Here is a 7,677-nt window from a genome sequence, read left to right as displayed (position 1 = left end):
GCCAAGCACCGACCATCAAAACCTCTCAAACAAGTCAAACAAAACCCAAACTGATGATCCAATTACCCCTTTTGGGTTCTTTTGAGTCGATACAAAAAATTGAAACTTCGGGACGAGAAGAAGACAATAGCTGTACAACCCCAACATAGAGGGAGAGAGGAACCAGAGAGAACAAACATGTAGCCTTTTGAACGATTGCTCTTTTGTTATTCTATTATGACCCCATCTACTAGGCTACATTCTTTGGATTGAAACCCACCTCGGGATTCAATTTTAGGAGATACAATTGACAATTTTTCATTGTTAACATAGTAATTCTTCTGTGATTTCTCGTTTCCATTTCGAGCAGTTATTGCTCAATATTGACATTTAGTCGGGAGCTATTCTTTCTCATGCTAACAAAATTGAAATCTTACGTGATGATTTGTTGGTGATATGTGGTTACGAGGTTCTGATTTTTTGTTTATTTTGTTCCCTTTTAGTTTTAGATAATTCAAGCTGCGTCTTGCATTGTTGTGGGTGGCTCAAACTTTTATTTTTCATGTAATTATCTAGGCATAAAGAGGAGAAAATGTTTTCTCTGTAGTACCTCCGCTGTATTTGTCGGAGATAAGATAAGAGAGACGGGAGTACTCTGGTGTCGTTGGTGTCAAATTTCTCCCAAACTACGGAAGAGGAGGTGTAAGGGTTAGGGTTACACAGACAAGACTGAAAGAGCATGAACAGGAATGGAGAAACTTTTTTGTTTTGGGTGAATCTGCACGCGTTGAGAGAGAATGCGTGTGAGAAACACGCGGTGGACTTTCATTGTGTGGAACATTTTTTGGGCGCCAAAGTGTTTGGTTAGGGGTGTAAAGTGGGCCGTGTCGGGCCGGCACGACATGACCTGTGGGCAGCCCGCACTAAAAGCGGGTCATGCTGTGCTGGACCACGGGCCGTCACGGACCGTGCTGCCCTCCCCAATGGAAGTTTTAGGGGTTGACCTGACACGGCCCACGGCCCAGGCCTAGGCAGGCCCGTGCCATGCTGCAGGCCTGGGCCAGGCTGGGCTGCAGGCCATGTCGGGCTGGGCCATAGGGTGGGCCTTGGTCCTGGGCCAAATCGGGCTAGACTCACTGAATGGATTATGGTTATATCAGGATCAGGATTGTAAATTAAGGATAAATTTCTTAAACTATCCTTATTTAGTTAATTGACTAAGTGTATCTTACTGTTTGAAAATTGACTGATGGTACCTACTATTTCTAAAAATTGTCTAGCTGTACCCTTACCGTTAGGTTTTAAAATTTTTTAAAACCCAGCGTTACCCTCATCCCTTTCCTCTCAACTGGGCACCCCTTCTTCCTTCGACCTCTCTCTCCCTTCCCTCTATCTTCCTCTCACCATCTCCATCAATACCAGATTGGTTCCCAAATCAACATTCTTTCAACCCTCCGTTGAGCTCCCGAGCAAACAAAGAGAGACTCTTCTACGTCAACACCAGATCGGTTCCCAAATCAAGATCAACCCTCCATTGAGTTCCTGATATAACAAAGACGATAAACAGTTAAACTCTCGTCACTCCGTTGAGCTTTTGAGCTAACAAAGATGACGGGCCACCAGAATCCTCTGCTCTCGTCACTCTGTTCTTCGTCAAAGACGATGAACAGTTAAACTCTCGTGAAGTCCTCACCTTTACCGCCTTTTGTCTCTCATTCATTGAAGTACACGAAGACCGGCAAGGAAGGAAATGGTTAAACTCGACCTCAAAGGCTCTCAGAGCTTTGCAAATTGTTACAGGGAGATGGACCCATCTCTGTTTCCAGTGCTGCAGACAATCCTGATGTGGTTGAACTCTCGTTCTGACATCATTCTCATCTTCTTCCCCTGTTCTTTGTCTTGACACGAACCTGGCCAATGCAGGTGACTTTCTAGGCCTCATCAAAAACCTGCTTTGCAAGACTGCAAGCACGATTTGGTGAGTTCAGGATTTCATAATAGAAGACCGAGAAGTTGAGTGCAAGCCCAAGCCTTATTGGGTGAGTGGGAGCCAATTCGGCGAAAGGAATGTCAATGAGCTCTCAGCAGCTTCCTTCCTCTCAGCGCCAGTCTTAAATTCAGCCAAGTACCTGTGGTAATCACCTTTCATCTTAAGGTAGAACACCTTCGATTGTGCAGCTGATGATGAAGGGATGAGGTGTGACTCAAGTAGACGTAGGATGCCATCACAGATCTTGCTGAGCTCAGATTCAATCCTCCCCCTGTATTCTCTGATAGCTGCCACATGATCTTCATTTCCCCTACTCTCTTCCTTCTGCTCAATGGAGGAGATAATCCGCCAAGAAGCCCTCCTGGTTCCAATGACATTCTTGTAAGCCATAGAGAGAAGGCTCTGTTCCTCGACAGTCAACTCCTCAACATCCACTTTCTTGGCAACATTCTCCATGAACTCCACCATTTCCTCATACCGTTATGCCTGCTCGACCAATTTGGTCATGTAGACATTTTCCTCCCGAGATGATTCCGCTGGAGACATCTCTGTTATGTTAAATTAATTCCTGGTTCTGAAACCTCTTGAGAATTTGAAGAAGAGAAGAAATAAAAGGAACAGGCTTTCTATTCTCCCCCTCTCTCTCTCATCTTCTTCCCTCAAGAATGGAACGACTCAGTCTCCGACAGATTGAGTCCTTGCCGTCACACATCAGTTGATGTTGGTCGTCGGTGGTCTCGTACCGGCTAGGGTTCGCATGAGAGAAGGTTGGAGGGGAGTTTGAATGAGAGGGAAAAGTCCAACCCGGTGGGAGCAGCTAGGCGTTTAAAGGATTTGGTAAAAGTATCGACAACAGAGGAGAAGGGTTCCTTGCAGATCGAAGCGGTGAGAAATTAATACCCACCTATCGAAAGAAATCATCGACGGTGAGTACCTACATTGAAGCGGCGGACGACAGGCCAGATCTCAGATTTGGGTTTTCCTTGCAGATTTGAGATCTCCAACCTTTCTCACCGTCACACTGCCGTCCAGAAATTGCAATGACAAGCGTCACGGGCGAAGGCGACAGTGCTCCTCTCCATTCTTGGGCGCTTCGATCTCTATCCTTTGGTGGGGTTTGAAAATCCTCTTCTGGTCGAGCATTTTGAAAATTCTCTATTGATCTCCATCTTAAGCAAAAGGCTTTCACAGAAATCTAAGGTTAACCCAACTGGCGGCAGCTGATGTTGTAGTGTATCCTTCGAACAGAGATCAGCGGCAGCTGCATCGAGCAGAGATCGGCGGCCACTCCTCCAAGTGAACCCACAAATATAGATTAAAACGGGGATAAAAAAGTAATTTTTCCAATGAGTGTGTGAATGTGTGTGTGAAAAATAATTCATAATTTTTTATTAAATTTTGCTTAAATTGTAAATTTTAACAAATAATTCATAATTTTTTATTTATTAAAGGGTAAAACAGACATTTTAGTTTTTTCGTCCATGTTTAACGATATTAATAAGACTTAGACAATTGTGAAAAATAGTAGGGGTAGCATCAGTCAATTTTGAAACAGTAAGGGTACACTTAGTCAATTAGCTAAACCATAAGGATAGTTTAAGAAATTTACCTATAAATTAATAATGAATTTACCATTACCTAAAGAATAAATAAATAAAAGTATAAAAAATTCAAATAGGAATTTAAGAATTTTATTTCATTTAAATTTGAATGAATAATGATACAAATTACAAGGCATACAATTATAAAAATATTGAAATTATGAAATATACAATGGTTGGATACTTTATAAACTTCATCCTTGGATGAATAAAATATGAAAATGGAATAAATAAATAAAATATAAAAAATACAATATAGAATTATAGACTATATAGTTACAAATTGAAAATACAAAATTACATTAATAGCAAATAAATTAAATAAAATTAAAAAAAATTACAATAATTTGACAAAATAAAAAATTGTGGGTTATTTGTTAAAATTTACAATTTAAACCAAATTTACGTGTACATTATGATGAAAGCATCCACACACACTTTCATCATCTGCTTCATGTGAGAAATGAAATATTCGGTGTAAGTAGTCTGTAGTATCATGCCCTCCTTTGTCTTGTAATTGTAAAGTTGTAACCTATTTATGTATTATGATTCATGATTGCATCTACCCAACCTTGGTACAGTGGTAGTGTCGTAATGTGGTACCTGCAGGTCCTGCACTAAAACAACTAATAAACAAGAGTCCGATGGAACTGTAGCCTGTAGACACCGGAGGGGTTAGTAGATCACAGATCATGTGCCATGGTGGGATTGGCGGCGAGAAATGTTCTTTGAGATTCCGACTTCTCCCAATATTTTTAAAATTTATTTTCCATTATTTCAAAAATTCATTTAAATTGTGGGTTATTTCTTCTTCCTTCTCATGTGTGAGAAAATGTCTAGTCAAATGGCCAGTACCACCCTTGCTACAATAGATAGTCTTTTCTACATTTTTGGCAAATTGCTCTTTTCCCCTCCCACTCAACATCCTTTATTTTAAATATTCTCCAAATCGGGCTACTAAACTTGGGGTTTTGGGAAGAATTGGCCATTTTTTTCAAATTCTAAAAATATAAAATTAATTTAATTGGACTTACCCCGGAATCCTGGATTGCCGGTTCAGAATCCCAACTTGATTAAAACGATTAAAACCTTTCAACATGACAATGTCCAAGGCTCCAACCCTTCCAAATTGCTAACTTGGAGAATCAAACTATGAGACTATCAGAGTTCACTTAGATTGTAGAGAATGTATGAGAGACTGAAAGAGACTGAGAGAAGAAAGACTGAAGAGATTAGGAGAATAACATAATAGGAGAATTGTTGAATTGGTGTGATGAGAATGGTGGAGGATAGGGCTATTTATAGGAATTAAACATAATTCAATTGCCCAAAATACCCAAAAAAAACTAGTTGTTATTTAGTTGTTAGGAGAGGTATTTTGGCCATTGTAAAGTTATTTGTAACTTTACCCAAAAAGCCCCCCTAAACTAGTTGTTATATAGTTGTTGGGGGGCATTTATGTCATTTTTTAATCCCCCATAAGCAAAAAAATGCAAAATACACAAATACCCCCTAATATATTTGTTTATAGCTGTTGGGGGGGGGGGGGTGGGGGGCAACGGCTATATAGCATATAGCCTAGAGGTGTAAAGTGAGCCGTGTTGGGGGGGGGGGGGGGGGGGGGGGGGGGGGGGGGGGGGGGAGGGGCCCAACGACTATATTCTGAGCGGGCTGAGCGCGACCCGCTATGAGCCCCGCGAGTCGCAAGCAGCACAGCACGAGCTGTCATACCATGTCGTGCTGGCACACGGGCCTTGAGCCCCTGGCCCAGCATGGCACGTACCTCCGTGCCGGGCTTGGCACGACCCTTCTTGACACCTCTATGTCTGGTGTCCTCATTTTGAACTCTCTCCCATTTTTTTATTCTCCTCCACCGAATTAAGCATCCATCGGCGTCCTCACTCTACACCAGCGTCTAGGAACGTGGAAGCCTCGACGGGTATCATCTAGAGTTCGTTCTCAGGCCCTTCTTCTTCTCATTCTTCTTTCTCTTCCTCTTATTCAATAGGGCATTGTTAAGATAATGATGAAGAGTCCTTGACGTGTTGGAGTTCAGGAACCTATCTTGTTATCTCATTAGTTAATTTCCTTGTTGTACTTTGTATTTATCATCTAGAAGTTCATTGTAAGCCCAACTCCTATTCAATGAATATAAATAGACACCAGGGCAGAACCATTATTAACAAGTTCTTCCCATTCTATTAGTTTCTGTCCTCTGTTCCCTCTTTGGTATTTCTTTATCTTGGTATCAAAGCCAACGTCCTCATGGCCTCTTCAGGAGATTTTTCTCTTGCATTAAACCAGGTGAGCTCGACTGTTGATAACTCCATTGGGCTGCCCCAACTTCCAAACATCACCCACTACATCCCAGTGAAGCTAACCAACGAAAATTATTTGTTGTGGAAGAACCAGTTTCTTCCTATTCTTTACACCCATAAGCTGATGGGTATTGTCAATGGCTCCATTCCAGCTCCGCCCAAGGAGATCATTGATCCCAGTGATCCATCGAGCAGTATTCCAAATCCTACCTTTGAGAGATGGTTCCAACTTGATCAGTTAGTACTCAGTTGGCTGATCTCATATTTGACCAAAAGCATCATGGCACAGGTTGTTGCACTGCGGTCTTCTCAAGAGGTTCGGAATGCTCTTTCCAAATCTTACTGACTCTCTCTCGCTCCAGAATCCTTCAACTCCGACACCAGTTACAATCATTGAGGAAAGGTACGCTCACTTTTAGTGAATATGTACGTCATGCTAAATCTATTGCAGATAACTTGGCTGCTGTGGCGGAACCGATCTTGCTAAAAGATCTCACCATGTATATTTTATGTGACTTGGGCTCAAGATACGAGTCCATAGTCACTGCTATCACCAATAGATCTGATATGGAGCAACTGGACGTCGATGATGTGCTCGGCATCATCTTGAACCATGAGGCGCTACTCGAACAACGTAGCAGCACTGTCAACGATCACACTTCACCCATAGCCAATGTTGCAAATTTCAAAGGCAAAAACCAAAGTTCTCAACAGAACCGCAACTCTACGAACAGTCCCAATTCTGGAAACACTTGAGATCATGGAAGAGGACGAGGTTCAGGTCAGTTTTCTAACAATGGTGGTCGTGGAAAAGGGACATCCAACGTAGTTTGCCAATTGTGCAACAAACATGGACACGTGGTTGCTAAGTGCAGGCGTAGGTTTGATATCTCCTATAACAATGATGAATACGATCCTACTGCATTTCAAAGTGGGATGTCATCCACCTATGACCCAACATGGTACCCGGACACTGGCGCAACTCACCACATGACTCAGGTTGCCGATAATATCCAGAACCGGTCAGAATACAGTCGCAATGATCAAGTCCGAGTCGGTAATGGGTCAGGTTTGCAAGTAGCTAATATCAACACATCTACACTTTCTACCTCTAATGCTCACTTTCATTTAACCGATATGCTTCATGTTCCTACCATTACCAAAAATTTGTTGTCTGTCAACAAATTCACTAGAGATAATGACTTGTTCTTTGAATTTCACTGGGGTTATTTTCTCTTGAAGGACTACAAGGGGAGAACAATTCTACGAAGGCCCAGTAGAGACGGTTTATATTGCTTCCCAGATTCTTCATCAAATAAGTCTTCTTCATTATTGGTTGGTGAAAAAGTCTCGGTTGATGATTGGTATCGACGACTTGGACATAGTTTTGTCTAAGTATGGTTTACCTTACATTGGTCAGTCTAGACGACAAGCAATATGTGAGTCTTGTCAATTAGGAAAAAGTCATAGGTTGTCATTAGCGTCTTCTAGTTCAGAGTCCAAAAGACCTCTAGAGTTGGTTTTCTCAGATGTTTGGGGTCTAGATCCAGTTGAGTCTCAATAGCGTTTCAAATATTATGTAATGTTTGTTGATGATTTTAGTAGATTCTCCTAGATTTTTCCCATGTGCAATAAATCAGAAGTTTATGATATTTTTGTCAATTTCAAGAGACATGTTGAGATCATGTTTGATATAAAAATCAAGAATTTCTAGTCCAATTGGGGAGGAGAATACAGAAGACTCTCTAAATTACTTGACGATTGTGGAATTAATCACAGACTTGCTTGT

The 7,677-nt window shown here is 41.5% G+C and overlaps 1 pseudogene; it reads right to left on the bottom strand.

Moving 5' to 3' along the window:
• Nucleotides 1–1,490: 1,490 nt before the first annotated feature.
• LOC104586548 (14-3-3-like protein pseudogene) lies at nucleotides 1,491–3,387 on the bottom strand (annotated as a pseudogene).
• Between the last annotated feature and the right edge of the window lie 4,290 nt (nucleotides 3,388–7,677).

Source organism: Nelumbo nucifera, chromosome 3 (genome assembly GCF_055504915.1).
Source record: "Nelumbo nucifera cultivar China Antique chromosome 3, China Antique-T2T, whole genome shotgun sequence".
In the NCBI taxonomy this organism is placed as follows: domain Eukaryota; kingdom Viridiplantae; phylum Streptophyta; class Magnoliopsida; order Proteales; family Nelumbonaceae; genus Nelumbo; species Nelumbo nucifera.
Note: the sequence above shows the minus strand (reverse complement) of the source record. Positions and strands in the feature narration are given on the sequence as shown.